Genomic DNA, 15,898 nt, shown 5'->3' with positions numbered 1-15,898 from the left:
GGCAAATCTGCTGCACAAGAGGTTTTTAAAGTGTTGAAGAGCAAAGATGTAAGCTTGAGGACTGAGGTGCACCTGTCCCAAGCCATGATATTTTCAATAACCTCATATGCATGTGAAAACTGAACAGTGAATAAGGAAGACCATAGAAGATCTGATGCTTTTGAGTTATGGTGTTGGAGGAGAATATTGAAAGTGCCATGGGCTGCCAAAAGAACCAACAAATATGTGTTGGAAGAAGTGCAGCCAGAGTGCTCCTTGGAGACCAGGATGGCCACACTTCGTCGCTCATATTTCGGACATATTGTCAGGAGGGACCAGTCGCTGGAGAAGGACATCATGTTTGGTAAGGGGGAGGGTCAGAGAAAATGAGGAAGACCCCTAACTAGATGGATTGGCCAAGTGGCAGCATCAATGGATTCAAGTATGGCAACAGTAGTGAGGTTGGCCCAGGATCAGGCAGTACTTCATTCTGCTGTGCATAAGGTCGCTATGAGCCAGTACCGACTTGATGGCACCTAAGAACAAAACCATATTCATGGGAAAAAATCTTTGAAATTCATGAACATGACATGCTTGCCTAAATTCACATATATATTGACAGCAATTCCAACCAGAATTCCAGTTTGACAGCAATTCCAACCAGAATTCCAGTTAGAATTATAGTATTTCGTTTTCTGGTTGCGTGATACAAGGGTTAGGCATAAATTAGCCAACCTGATTTAAAATTCTACAAGGAAAACAATTGAAATGAATTTTGAGATATAACCATGAGGAGATATTTGGTGTAGTAGCTTTTAACACTTATTACAGAGCTACTGACATGCTTGCTATTGGTATAAGAATAATATAACAGATAAAACATATGACATGGCATTTTTTAAATTGTAGGGATATTATAGATTATTCAAAGACTGGCATTTTGACTTGATTATTTGTTGGTGTGCTCTGGTGAATTTACTGAATATGACTTTTTTATCCAAAATCTTCTCAACTTCCACCAAATAATGGAGTTGTTATTGTTGTTGTTAAGTGCCATCGAGTTTATTCTGATGCATAGTGACCTTATATAGGGTTTCCAAGGAGCAGCTGGTGAGATTGAACTGCTGACCTTGCAGTTCAAATGGCTTTTCAGTCTGGCGCATTAACCCACAGCGCCACACCAGGACTCTAAATAATTGAGTGGGACTCTGCAAATAGGGTATACAGGACTCTAACTCCAGGATTGGTTAGTCTCGCCATCTCACTGGGCTTAAAAGGAGCCATTTCAGAAGCAGGAACAGATGATTTCAGGACCATCAAGAAAGAAGAGTCATTAGCAGAGAGCATGAGATCCCTACCTGCAAAAATGGTGACATGGAGAAATATAGCAGCTTCAGGCTTCTGGGCACATGGACTGAGTAAAGCTGAGTGCCTACAGAAAGGAGGCTGACTTTTACAATGTATTCTTTGAGCATTTACAGACTCACTTAAAGGAGCTTTGTAACACTTGCCTGAGCAGGGAAGAGGCTGGGGGACCATTTGGCTGAGAGGCCAAAGACAAGAGTGAAGCACACCTGCAATTTAGCAGAGAAGAGTTATACCTGACTAAAGAACTGTCTGTCTGTTTTACTGTGGTGGCTTGTGAGTTGCTGTGATTCTGAGGGCTATGCCACCGGTATTTTAAGTAACCAGTAGGGTCATTCATGATGGACAGGTTTCAGATGAGCTTCCAGACAAAGACCAAGAAGCAGTTGTTCGAACAGAACATGGGAACACTGAATGCTTTAAAATTAAGAAAGGTGTGCGACAAGGTTATATTCTTTCACCATACTTATTCAACCTGTATGCTGAACAAATAATATGAGAAGCTGGGTTCTATGAAGAAAAACGTGGCATCAGGATTGGAGGAAGACTCATTAACAACCTGTGATACGCAGATGATACAACCTTGCTTGCTGAAAGTGAAGAGGACTTGAAACATTTACTGATGAAAATCGAAGAGCACAGCCTTCAATATGGGTTACATCTTAATTTCAAGAAAACAAAAATCCTCACCACTGGACCAATAAACAACATTCTTATTAATGGAGAAAAGATTGAAGTTGTCAAGGACTTCATTCTTCTTGGATCAACTATCAACAACATGGAAGCTGCAGTAAAGAGATCAGACAATGTATTGCATTAGGCAAATCTGCTGCACAGGAACTTTTTAAAGTGTTGAAGAGCAAAGATGTCAGCTTGAGGATTAAGGTGTGCCGGACCCAAGCCATGGTATTTTCAATAACCTCATATGGATGCAAAAGCTGGACAGTGAATAAGGAAGACCATAGAAGAATTGATGCTTTTGAGTTATGGTGCTGGAGGAGAATATTGAAAGTGCCATGGGCTGCCAAAAGAACCAATAGATCTGTTTTGTAAGGAGTGCAGCCAGAGTGCTCCTTAGAGGCCAAGATGGCCAAACTTCGTCTCTCATATGTTGGACATATTGTCAGGAGGGAACAGTTGCTGGAGAAGGATAACATCCTTAGTAAGATGGAGGGTCAGAGAAAAAGAGGAAGACCGCCAACAAGATGGATTGGCTAGGTGGCAGCATCGATGGACTCAAGTGTGGCAACAGTAGTGAGGTTGGCCCAGGACAGGACATTGTTTCATTCTCTTGTGCATAAGGTCACTATGAGTTGGTGCCGACTCGATGGCACCTAACAACAACAACAAAGAACTGTTGCATCCTGAGTCGTTTCCGATCCTGAATTGTATGTATCCTGTTCCATTCCTTAATAAGCATTGTCTATGAGCTTTGTGTGGCCATTGCATAGGATTATTGAACTCAGAAATGAAGCAGAGAGTGTTCTGGGAGAGATGGTTGGCATCAGAAGAGACCAAAGAAGGTTGAAGTGTGGAGGTATGTCTGACTTCTACCTCAGAGAAATCAGCCTTGGACAAATCTTGAGTTTGATTCTCCTTCCCCTTTATAAAGTCAAAGGAAGTCAGACATGGTCTTCCTGCCATTTTTGCAACTTGGAAAACAAAATCACTCTCTACCTCATACCACATGAAAATAGGTAAACACCTAAATTAAAATTATTATAAAGATGTGATGTGGAAACAAGATTTAGGAGAATACGTATATACGCACCAAACAGAGGAATTAACCTGTCATTTTTTGTTGTTGTAAACTATAGTTAACACAACATTTTACATATATGCAATTTAGTAACACCAGTGACATCAATCATGGTTTGCAACTATGCATTATCTATTGCCACATTTTTAGGAATGTGGAGGACTTTTTCTATTTTAAAGTATTTTCAAATAAACATTTTAAAGAAAAGAATAAATAATGAGGATTTACTGAAGGTTTTATAACATGAAATCGGTGCTTTAGGAAGATAAATGCATGAATGGAAAGGAGGGTGGTCGGGTCAGAAAAGCAATTCTAATGAAACAAATGTATTGGAAAATGAGAGGCAAGCAAAGGTCTGCATTATTGCAGTGACAGTGTGTCTGGATAGAAGGGCTGAGATAAGACACATTAACAGTTTGACTAGAGGTTTGCTTTTTAATGGAGATTGTGTGTGTTGGGGGGAGAACTGAGTGATAGTTTACATGGGAGAACATCGACTTTGCACCATCATTTTAGTGTAATGATTACACTCTCCTCCATGCATTATGATTCAACAGTATTTGCTTCCATTCCCTCTGGTTTTTTCTTTTTTATTTGAGGGGTGGGATGGGAAGATGTACACAAAAACACTCAGGAATATATAATAATTTAAATAACCAAAGAGCACATTCTGCAAGCCTTCCTCCTGGCCACCAGCACTCAGTTCCTCTCTTTCCATGAGTCCAGAGTCCTCACCTGCTCCCTCTCTCCGTGTCCTCATCTCTGCCTCCATCTCTGGTATCACTGCTTCTCTAAATAGGGTTCTGCATTATGCTTGTGCTCTTCTCCCTTAATGGTCCTAAGGTCCTCTGTTTCTGTAAGTTTAACTGTAAGTTTAACTACTCCCCCATATTTTTATTATTTTTTTTTCAGGTGACAAGATTTACTGGGGTGCTCTGGACAAGGAAGGAGCCCTGGTGGTAACGGAGGTCAAGCGCTCAGCTGTTCACTGAAAGGTCAGTGGTGTGAACACATCAGTTGCTCTGAAGTAGAAAGGTGTGGTAGTTTGCTTCTGTAGAGTGACAGCGTTGGAACCCGTGGAGCAGTTCTCTGTCCTATTGGGTTTCTGTGACTTGGGATTGACTCAGTGGCAGAGGGCTTGAGTGTTTAAGTAGTTTTTGGAGACGGGAAGTGGGGTGGGGAGAGAAGGAGCTGAGTGAATCACGCCCCTGAGTTAGTTTCACCACAAATCTGGGGGCCAGCTCTCAGACCCCCATATCCATCACTCACTGCCTTCCGTCCCTGCGCACCACACTCCCGCAGGCTTTTCGGTGTCTCTGTGTAAAGCAGCTCTGTCATCCAAAGGCAAAACTCCTGGGCTTCCCGCCATCTGCAACCACCTCTGTAGGGTGATCTGGGCTGGGCAGCGGTGCCCACTACAGCGTCCCCTTACACCACTCCAGCCCACGGCTACTCCATGGAGCTGGGTCCATCCACATCTCCAAGATTCCAGAGTGACTGTTGTACTGAATACTAGTCTCAGGTAAAGCCATCAGCCACCACACGGGCAGCTGGGGGCACGCTGGAGGCACTGGGGTTTTGGTGGGCCACAGCACCCACTGCCATGGACAGGAGTTTGGCACTTTCTGAGTGCCATGGCAGGGACCGGGAGAGCTCAATCTGGGCGGCCCTGTTAACACCATTCCCCAGTGATGATGATGGGCCTGCAGACAGGCGCGTGCGCACTGAGCACTGTTGGCGCAGCCTGGGACTCCGAAGAGATCTTAAAGGCAAGAAGACTACCGGAAGGGGTGTCCCCAATAGGAAGACAGAACACTAGCCTAAGACATGGGTGACACAGAAGACAGAGCCAGTTTGGGGTTTATGGGCGTGAGCCTGAACTGCTAGTTTCCATGGCAGTCAGGTAGGCTCAGAGGGCCATTAAGTATTTACTGGTGAGCAGCCTGCTGGGAAGGGCCGGTATCTGAGGCAGGCATTCCTGCACCCCCTCTGCCCTACCCGGTAGTCCCTGGGCATGCCTAGGCCAGAGTTCCCAGTAGGAGGGCCATGACACAGGGAGCCTGGTGCCTGCTATTGGGATCAGGGAGTCACATGACAGTGATTGGGTGTCTGATAGGTTAACAAAGAAGGTAGAGAATTCACAGTGGAGACCAGGAAGTCTGTCTTTCTCCAGGGTGGTAAGGCCTGTAGCAGACAAAGCGAATGGAAGGAAGTTGTTTTGGAATGCTCTTCCCGGGTGGAGGGAACAGGGTGGGCCAGTCAGCCCGAGGTGGTAGCGGTGGGCAGTACCCGCCTGCCGCAGGTCCTCACACTTGCATCTCAGTCCTTGCACTGCTTCCCGCAGTCGCTGGTTGATGGCCACGTAGCCTGGCTCTGTTCTTAGAGCTGCTCCTACTACATTTATGTGTCCTCTGCCTTCCTAGCAGGGCCTGCGAGCTCAGAAATCAAAATCGACTACATCTATGGGAAGAAAAGATGGCAAAGTTCATTATCATCAACCAGAACAAGGCCAGGGGCTGACTCTGGAACAGACTATCAAATGCTCATACACAAGCTCAGGCAGAAACTTCTGGAACCAAGGCGGGAACTTGCGCCCCGCTGACCCACCCCACATGTCCTCCAGAACCTGCTCCACTGTGGGTGGTGCCGGGCCGGTGAGCAGCACCACGAGCTTCTTGGCCTTGGAGCCCATCTCTGGGCTCAATACCCCAATCGCTATCACTGAGGAACTTACTCCCCTGTTTTTGTTATAAAACCTTTACCTTTACAATTGTGACAGTCGCAATTAGTCATGATAACAATTACTCACTACTGAATCATAGAATCTTATCCCCATCTCTTTTCACCAGACCCATCTAGACAAGATGAAAACTATTCAGTGAGGACTCTATCTTCCCCCTACACTATTAAACTAAACTCCCTCTTGAAACCTTGTAAGCCAGTCACTTTGTGCCTTCATCACCCCCAACATTAGCCAATGTCTAAGTTGCCTGTCCCTATCTACCCTGTGTACAGAGGGCATAGGATTGATACTTGATGTGAAGACTTCTTCCTGCTCAGTCGGTATTTTGAGCTACTACGCTCTGGTAGTGTAGTGGTTACGAATTGGGCTGCGAACCGCAAGGTCAGCAGTTTGAAACTACCAGATGCTTCACGGGAGAAAGATGAGGCTTTCTACTCCCGTCAAGATTTGCAGTCTTGGAAACCCTGTACAGGGTCGCTATGGGTCGGAATCGACTTGACGGCACTTAACAACAACAACAACATCCATGAGTATAGGTTAAGTTCATCAAATTGTAGCAATTTACACTCATTTCCTTTATAAATTTTTTTTTTTTTTTACTCTTCCTCTAGTGGGGTTCTGATTATCAAGCCATCTAGGCTAGTTGTCAAATGGGTACTATTTGCAAATTTGGGCATTCTTGTGGGTCTCCCCTCACTTCATATCAGCTGGATGCTTGACTAGCGGTTCAAAAGTAAAGTACTTTCGTAAAGTTAATCAGCTTACCACTGTAGAATGCTGGGAGTGAAGAAAAAGATACTTAAGAATCAGAAAGACCAAGTTTACTTCTGGTGATAAGTCCTTGGGCACATACACTTCTCAGGGTCATAAATTCCTCACCTCAAGTATCTTGTAAGTCTCAACTAGGACGCTGTGCCTAGAATAAAGCATGGGACATACTGTTGTTGTTGTTAACTGCCTTTGAGCCAGTTCTGACTCATAGTGACTCTGTATAGGGCTTCCGAGGAGGGGCTGGTGGCATGAACTGCCAATGTTGAGGTTGGTAGTCCAGAGCTTATCCTACAGTACCAGACCAGAACTCATACTAGGTGCATACATTTGTTCATTTGCTTTCATCATTGCTGCAAAAATTCACATGCAAAGAAACTGTTTTCTATGAAAGATTGGAAACATAAACTTGTGTATAAAAATTAATAACTTTTATCTCAGACTCTGCTTTAAGTTACATAAAAATGCACATAACCCACTGTCTGTCTTTTGAAGTGATCAACAGAGGCAATCAAACTCTACTTCAAACAGCATGAGGAAAGGATGGCTATATATGTAATTAGTGAGTAAATCAAGTGAAGAAAGCTTGAGTTTCAACTGAATTGCCTGAAGTTCTGCATTACTTTTTCAGGTTTGACAATGGTAAATTACATAGGTTACCCAAAGACTTCACCCAAATTTGATAAACCCTCGGAAGGTCTGAAGATACATTTCATGTTTCACTTGAGATTTTGGCTGCCATCATGAAATAAAATAATAAATCATACATTTTTTTTCCACATTGGTTTATCTTCTAGAAATTTTGGTGGCTTTTAATTAAATCTGTCTCATGAATAAATAACAGAGACTTCTGATAAAAAGTATAGCTTGGCTTATGCCTTAAAGTAAAATGAGTATATTACCTGAAATCTACAAGAGATAAAATCACATGGAGTCCTGGTATTATATTGTGGGTTAATGTGCTGGACTGCAATGTTGGTTCGAACTGCAAGGATCGGTGGTTCAAATTCACCAGCCACTCCTTGGGGTTGCTATGGGTTGGAACCTACTCTATGGCATTTAACAACAACTTAATATTTAAATACTAGCTTTCACAGTTAAGGAAATCATGAAGACAGGATCATCTTAGAATAATGCATGCCACATCAAGATAAATGAAAATGTATCCACACTGAGACTTGTACACAAATGTTCATAAAGCATTTCACTGTGCATAGATTCATTTTCACCATGGATCTGAGCCAATTAAAAATACCACAGGATGAATAGGTGCATTTTAGTTCTTAAGATGACCTCTTTGTCTTTTAACACTTTCTAAAGAGGTCTTTTGTAGCAGATTTTCAAAATGCAATATGCCATCTGATTTCTTGACTGCCCTTTTTCCAGGCACTAATTGTGGATCCAAGTAAAATGAAATCCTTGACAAATTCGGTCTCTTCTCCATTAATCATGGTTTGCTTATTGATCCAGTTGTTAGGATTTTGTTTCCTTTGCGCTGAGATATAGTCCATACTGAAGGCTGTAGTCTTTGATCCATCATCAGCAAGTATTTTAAGTCCTCTTTGCTTCCTGCAAGAGGTTGTGTCATCTGCATGGGCTGTTAATGAGTCTTTCTCCAATCCTGATGCAGCATTCTTCATATGTTGTTGTTGTTGTTAAGTGCCGTCAAGTCGGTTCCGACTCATAGCGACCCTGTACAGGGTTTCCGAGGGTGTAAATCTTTACGGGAGTAGAAAGCCTCATCTTTCTCCCGCGGAGCGGCTGGTAGTTTCGAACCCCTGACCTTAAGGTTCGCAGCCCGATTCGTAACCACTACGCTACCAGAGAGTTTATTGGATTATTTTCTCAGATGCAGATTGAACAAGTGTGGTAATAGGATATAATCTTGACACACACACCTTACCTGCTTTTAGACCACATTGTTCCATTTGAATGACTGCCTCTCGGTCTATGAGCTCAGTTAAGTGACCTGGAATTCCCAATAGAGATGCTAGTAAACAAACAAACCCTCTGAAGCAGTTCTAATCTGTAACACATGGATCGTCATGAACCAGAACTGAATTGATGGCAGTGGGGTTGGTTTGGGAGTCCTGGTGTGGTCCTGTAGGATAAGTGTAGGACCGCATGGTAGGTTTGAACCACAAGGTCAGTGGTTGAAGCTGACCAGTGGCTCCTTGGAAACACTATACTGGGTCACTGAGGGTTGAAATTGACTCGACTGCACTTAACAACAACAACAAACTTTGTCAGTTTGTTGCATTGTGGTAGTTTGCATGTTATTGTGAGACTGGAAGCTATGCTGACAGTATTTTAAGTATCAGCAGAATCACCCACGTGGACAGCTTTCAGCTGAGCTTCCAGACTTAAAAAACAAAACAAAAAACCTAGGAAGAAGGAGAGGGAGATTACTTCTGAATGCTTAACCACTGAGACCCTTATGACAAGCAGCAGAAGATTGTCAGATATAGTACCAGAAGATGAAAACCTTTTGAATAGCACCAGAACATTTTCAGATACAGTGCCAGAAGATGAACCCTTCAGGTTGGAAGGCACTCAAAATACAAGTGGGGAAGAGTTGCTTCCTCATAATAGTTAGCCATAATGGCACAAATGGAGTAAATCTCCCAGGACCTTTATTTGCTGATGGGTCACAGCTGAGAAACAGCTGCAAACATTCATTAATAATTGGAATATGAAAGGTGTGAAGTAAGAATCTAGGAAAACAGGAAGTTGTCAAAAATGCAATGGAACACATAAAGATCAGTATACTAGGCATCAGTGAGCTGAAATGGACTGGTATTGGCCATTTTGAATTAGAAAACCATAGTGTAGCGGTTATGAGTAGGTCAGCAATTCAAAACTACCAGCCATCCCGCGGGAGAAGGATGAAGCTTTCTGTTCCCATAAAGATTTACAGCCTCAGAAACCCTATACAGAGTCGTTATGAGTCGGAACTGACTCCATGGCACACCACCACCACCACCACCATAGTTTACTATGTTGGGAATGACAGATTGAAGAGGAATGGCATCACATTCACTGTCAAAAAGAACATTTGAAGATATGTCTGGAAGTACAATGCTGTCTGTGTGTGATAGGATAATCACCATACATCTACAGGGAAGACCACTTAATACCACTATTATTCCAATTTACACACCAGCCACTAAAGCCAGCCACTAAAGAATTCTTCCAACTTCTTCAATCTGAAATTGATCAAATATGCATTCAAGATGAATTAATAATTACTGATGATTGGAATACCAAAGTTGGAAATAATGAAGGCTGTGTATTTGGAAAATATAGCTGTGGTGAGAGAAATGATACTGGAGACCGCGTGAGAGAATTTTGCAAGACCAATGACTTCCTCATGGCAAATACCCTTTTTTAAGCAACATAAAAGGCAACTATACACAAGGACACCACCAAATATAATATACAGGAATTAAATTGAATTAAATTAAATCTATGGGAGAAGATGGTGGAAAAGCTCATTATCATCAACCAAAACAAAGCCAGGTGCCGACTGTGCATTCTACCAAATGCTCATATGCAAGTTCAGGTTGAAGCTAAAGATAATTAAAATAAGTCCAGGAGAGCCAAAATATAACATTGAACACATTCCACCTGAATTTAGAGATGATCTCAGGAACAGATTTGATGTATTAGATATTAATGACCTAAGATCAGTAGAGTTGTGGGATGACATCAAGAACATCATAGAGAAAGAAAGCAAAAGGTCATTAAAAAAGAAGAAAGAAAACAACAAAATGGACGTCAGAAGTGGTTTTAAACTTCTCTTGAGATAAAGTGAATGGAAGAAATGAGGTTAAAAGGACTGAACAGAAAATTTGAAAGGACAGCTCAAAAGACCAAATAAAGTATTATAATGAAATGTACAAAGACCTGGGGTTAGAAAACGAAAAGGGAAGAATGTACTCAGCATTTCTCAAGCTGAAATATCTAAAGCAAAAATACTCTAGCCTCGGGGAGCAATATTAAAAGATTTTTAGCAGTGGTTACAAGTCGACCTGCTAACCTCAAGGTCAGCTGTTCAAAACTACCAATTCCCACTTCCTATATGGCCATGTGTCTGAGATGTGTGCCTGGGAAAACAGTCCAATTATTGGGAGTTTCATAATAGACAGAAGGCTACATAAGTGAAAAGGGTTAAATGACTAAGGAAAAGCAACATGGCGGTAGATGGAACTGGAGTCCATCCCCGCCAACTTTTATTCCTTTTCCAAGCATGACATACATTTGTCTAAATACAACTGATTGAGTTCTGGAGTCACTGCTTATGTCGACAAGACTTTGTTGTCTTATTTATCTTTGAAAGCAAAGATATGATTTTACTGAAAGAAGCTCAGTGTTGCCCACAAGAGAAGCAGAAAAAAGTACTGACCTGGAAATCGGAAATGCAGAAGTGGAGCCTTACCTCTGTGGTTAACTTCTCTTGACAAGTTATGTGCTTCTTCATTTGAAATGAGGACACTAGACTAAATTTGACTTAAGGTCCCTTCCTGTTCCCATAGTCTGTGAATCTATGATTGAAAGCATTAAAGAGACTGCTGTGGTTGGACAAGCATATAGGAGCTGAGGGTCCATGTAGAGAAGGTTTTCTTACAGGTGTCTTCTGACACTGTGGCAGTGTGAGATCCCAACAGGCACAATAGTACGTGGCTTCATCTTCTTTGGTGACTTTATTTATTATCAGGTAAAAGAACCCATTCTCTTTCTCATCTGTCTCTAAGCGAGAATCGGTCTTGTCTTGCTTGTAACCCTTAGTTGAACCATAAAGGATTCGTTTGAGGGGCCCCCCTTCTTTTTCTTGATACCAGTGCACAATGGTAGTCTCCAAAGGAACTCCAGACAGTTGGCAACTTATGTGCACTGTTCTGTTTGGTTTTCTTGTAAAGGACAGTTGATCCTGAGATATTCTCATTTTGGTGTCTCCACCTGAAAAGCAAGGGAGAGAAATTAGAAGCATATGGAAAGGTTGAATCTGGAGACACCACTCAATGAACAGACAATCAAGGAGAAGAGTCCACCTACAAACACAAGACAGAGACAAGAGGGAAATCCATAGGGTCAGCATTGCCAGTCAGTAGTCCGGGTAGAGACTGTGAGACAGCATGAACTGGGGCCGAGGATGCAATGGCATCTCTTCTCTGTGAGGCAAGGACAGAGGAAGGGCAAGGTTTGCTTCAGAGCCAATGAAAGTCCTTCACAGTAAGATAGGCTGCAATGTTACTTTCATCATGTTTCTGATATAAAGGAACTATCAGATTCCATAAAATCTCATCAAAACGGCTATGTCATGATAATTCAATGTTAATTGCCTCTGGAGAATAATCCCATTCTAATTTTCTTTTGGAATGTTGTTTTGAAAACATTTGTTCCAGGCTTCTCTATTCCTGGAGCTATGTATTTTTTGCCATATTTTGTAAAATGTTGAGGTATTTATGCATGACTATCATAACGAGCTCTGGTAGCGTAGTGGTTATGAATCGGGCTGTGAGGCGTAAGGTCAGCAGTTTGAAACTCCCAGCTGTTCTGCAGGAGAAAGATGAGGCGTTCTGCTCCCGTAAAGATTTACAGCCTCAGAAACCTTGTACAGGGTCGCTATGAGTCGGTTCCAACTTCACGGCACATAACATCATAACCCTATACAGGATCACTGTTGGTCAGCATTTAACACCAACAATCATAAGGAACTTGGTGGAGCTATAGGATAAGCACTGGGCTGCTAATTGCAAAGTTGGCAATTCAAACCCACTAGTTGTTCCACAAGGAGCTCTGGTAGAGTGGTGGTTACAAGTCGGGCTGCTGAGCTCAAGGTCAGCAGTTGGAAACTACTAGCTGTTCCATGGGAGAAAGATGAGGCTTTCTGCTCCCATAAAGATTTGCAGCCTCAGAACCCTATACAGGGTGGTTGTGAGTTGGAATCAACTTGATGGCAGCGGGGTTGTTTTTTTCCTTTTCTTTTTTATCACTAGAATTGGAAGAAGAGTATTAATACAGTTACAGTGTATCACTGTATCTATGTAGTCCCGGTGTGGCACTGTGTGGGTAATGCAAGGTGGGTTTGAACTGCCAGGTCAGTAGTTCAAATTCACCAGTCACTCCTTGGAAATCACATACAGGGTCAGTATGAGTCAGAACTGACTCAATGGCACTTAACAACAACTATATCTATAAGATAATAAATGAGATCATTTTCACTTTACATGAATATACAGTTTTTCTGTCAGTAGTTTCCCCAAAGTTTACAAAGTTTGGTTAGCATTAGCAGTTACTGCTGTGATGGTGGTTATGTGCCGTGGAGTTGGTCCTGACTGACAGCAACCCTGTACAGGGTTTCCAAGGCTGTAAATCTTTACAGGATCAGACAGCCTCATTTTTCTCCCACAGAAACAGTGGTAGTTTTGAACTGCTGATCTTGCAGTTAACAACCTGACTTATAACTTCCAGACCTCCTGACTGCTGTAACTACTATGATGTATAGTGTGGGTCAAGGAAGGCATTGCAGACAGAAAAAAAAAAAAAAAAAAAAGAACTTTGGTTTGTTATCTTCTTATTTTCTCATTCACCATTCTTAGCTTTCCTGAATCAAAACTAGATTTTATAGTTGTTTGGATAAAAGTACAAATTTCAACTTTTTTAAAGTAAACTATTCAGTGCCATCATTTTAGCTGAGATGGATCAGTGATGTGCTTTAATCATAGTGGGAAAGGACTTATTGAACACTCTGCTATGTCCCTTCATTCAGTCCTCAACAACTCTGTTGTTGTTGTTGTTAGGTGCCACTGAGTCTCAACAACTCTGTTGTTGTTGTTGTTAGGTGCCATCGAGTCAGTACCGACTCATAGTGACCCTATGCACAACAGACCAAAGCACTGCCCGATCCTGGGCCAACCTCACTATTGTTGACACACTTGAGCCCATCGATGCTGCCACTTGGCCAATCCATCTCACTGGGGGTCTTCCTCTTTTTATCTGACCCTCCACCTTACCAAACATGATATCCTTCTCCAGTGACTGGTACTGCTTGACATTATGTCAGAAGTATGAGAGACAAAGTTTGGCCATCCTGGCCTCCAAGGAGCATACTTCTTCCAACACAGATCTGTTGGTTCTTTTGACAGACCATGGCACTTTCAATATTCTCCTCCAACACCATAACTCAAAAGTATCGATTCTTCTGTGGTCCTCCTTACTCAGTGTCCAGCTTTCACATGCATATGAGGTTATTGAAAATACCATGGCTTGGGTCAGGAGCACCTTAGTCCTCAAGCTGACATCTTTGCTCACCACACCTAGGCTCCTTCAACAACTCTAGGAGGTTGTTAACACCATTCCCACTTAAAATTGGGGAAACAGAATGAAGAATTTTTAGTAACTTTCCTAGGTCACTGAGGTGGCTGAGCAGAAATTTGAAATCATGTCTGCATCTCTCAAATAATCTTGGATCTTTCTTTATCCATTCACTAATTCATTCATTCATTCATTCATCCAAAGTCAACAAACCATGCTGAGCACTAGATCACCTGCCTTCCCAAGAGGCTTCTCATAGATGGAAGCAGAGGCAGCATTTCACAAGCGGTATCTTAGGCTAAATGGGTGAAGATAGATGATTTAGTGACTCAAGGAATGGCAACATTATGGAATGGATTCCTGGAGGATACTACTTAGGATCATAGTCTACTTTGGGAAGTAGAAAGAAGGAGCAATGTGTGTATTTGACCAGTTTTAGTGGGCATAGGTATTGATTTCTGTTCTGTTACAATGGAACGTTTTAACATAAGCATTCCAGCAAACAATGATACATTCCTACATCCTCCTCAGCAACTCAGTGTATTCAAGTATACAAGCATATACAAGCATTCAAGTATACAAAACACATTCTGTGTTTTCCTTGCTTCATATCTTTCTTCGCTAACATTTTGTTCATAGATATCAATTTTTATTTGAGGAAATCATCAGAATTTGTTGTGGAGATTGATCTCGCTCCTGTTGTTACCGCTGTATAGACACATTCTTCTTTGCAGCATTTATTTGTACTTAGCATTCAAGAAAGGCTGGTTTTCCCCTCTTCTTGACAATGAATGTCACAAGTTGTATACCTGGAATGTTTCCACTTATATCTGGAAAAAAGAAAGTCAAGATTTGTGAAAATTTGAAGTTCATTAGAATTGCATACTTTCATTCACTAGTAATAACAAACTGGGAGTTGGAGGTTAGCATTTTCTTCCTGAAGAATTCAAGGTCATTGTGGAACTTAAACTATTATTGAGTCTGTTCCACCTGATTTGGCTGTATATGCATTCCAGTGCTTAACTTTCAATGGCTAAGATATCTCTTTGTTGTTAAGTGCCATGGAGTTGTTTCCAACTCATAGTGACCCTGCATATGGTTTCCAAGGTTTAGGAATCCAGTGGTGATCCCACAGCACCACACCAGATATTGCTTATTGTTGTTGTTAAGTGCTGTCAAGTGGATTCTGTATAGGGTTTCCATAGCGACTCTGTATAGGGTTTCCGAGGAGCGGCTGGTGAGTTTGAGCAGCTGATCTTGCAGTGCTTATCCTACAGCACCACACCAGAACTCAGATCACAAGTCTACAGACAGGCCACCACAATGACCTGAAGGAGTAGTAGCATTTTTTGGCTACTTTTTATGCAGACAGAGTTGTTGTTAAGTGTTGTAGAGTCTGTTCTGATTCATGGCAACACTCGATAGAGTTTCCAAGGAACGTTTGATGGGTTTGAACTGCCTACCTCGTAGTTCACAGCCCAGTGTTTATTCTACAGTGCCACAGCCACATCTGGACTCCATGTAGTGGATAAGTGGCTGAATTAGAGGCCAACTCAGAGCAAATCTGAGAGTTGGGTAAGTTAAGAGGAAGTGGCTCTCTGAGGACATAGATAAGGCCACAGACTGCGGAAACAAAGATCCAATGTATCTCACCAAAACTTTCTATAGAAACAGGTCTGGTGGTGGTGATGGGGGTATGCTGTGGGGTCAGTTCCGACTCATAGTGACCCTGCATAGGGTTTCCAAGGCTATAAATCTTTATGGGAGCAGAAAGCCTCACCTTTCTCCTATGGAACAGCTGGTAGTTTTAAACTGCTGACCTTGGGGTTCACAGCCCGACTCGTAATCACTAAGTTACCAGTCTGTTGTTGTTGTTGTCAGGTGCCATCGAGTTGGAACGGACTCATAGCGACCCCATGCACAGCAGAACGAAACAATGTCCTGGGCCAACCTCACTACCGCTGCCA

At 42.3% G+C, this 15,898-nt stretch overlaps 1 pseudogene and 1 gene segment (V, D, J or C); both read right to left on the bottom strand.

The window, feature by feature from the left end:
• Positions 1–15,898, bottom strand: part of LOC102822613 — a 203,798-nt gene that overhangs the window by 22,326 nt on the left and 165,574 nt on the right.
• LOC102833448 lies at positions 4,622–5,795 on the bottom strand (annotated as a pseudogene).

The sequence above is a fragment of the Chrysochloris asiatica genome, unplaced genomic scaffold, assembly GCF_000296735.1.
Source record: "Chrysochloris asiatica unplaced genomic scaffold, ChrAsi1.0 scaffold00006, whole genome shotgun sequence".
Taxonomy (NCBI): domain Eukaryota; kingdom Metazoa; phylum Chordata; class Mammalia; order Afrosoricida; family Chrysochloridae; genus Chrysochloris; species Chrysochloris asiatica.
Note: the sequence above shows the minus strand (reverse complement) of the source record. Positions and strands in the feature narration are given on the sequence as shown.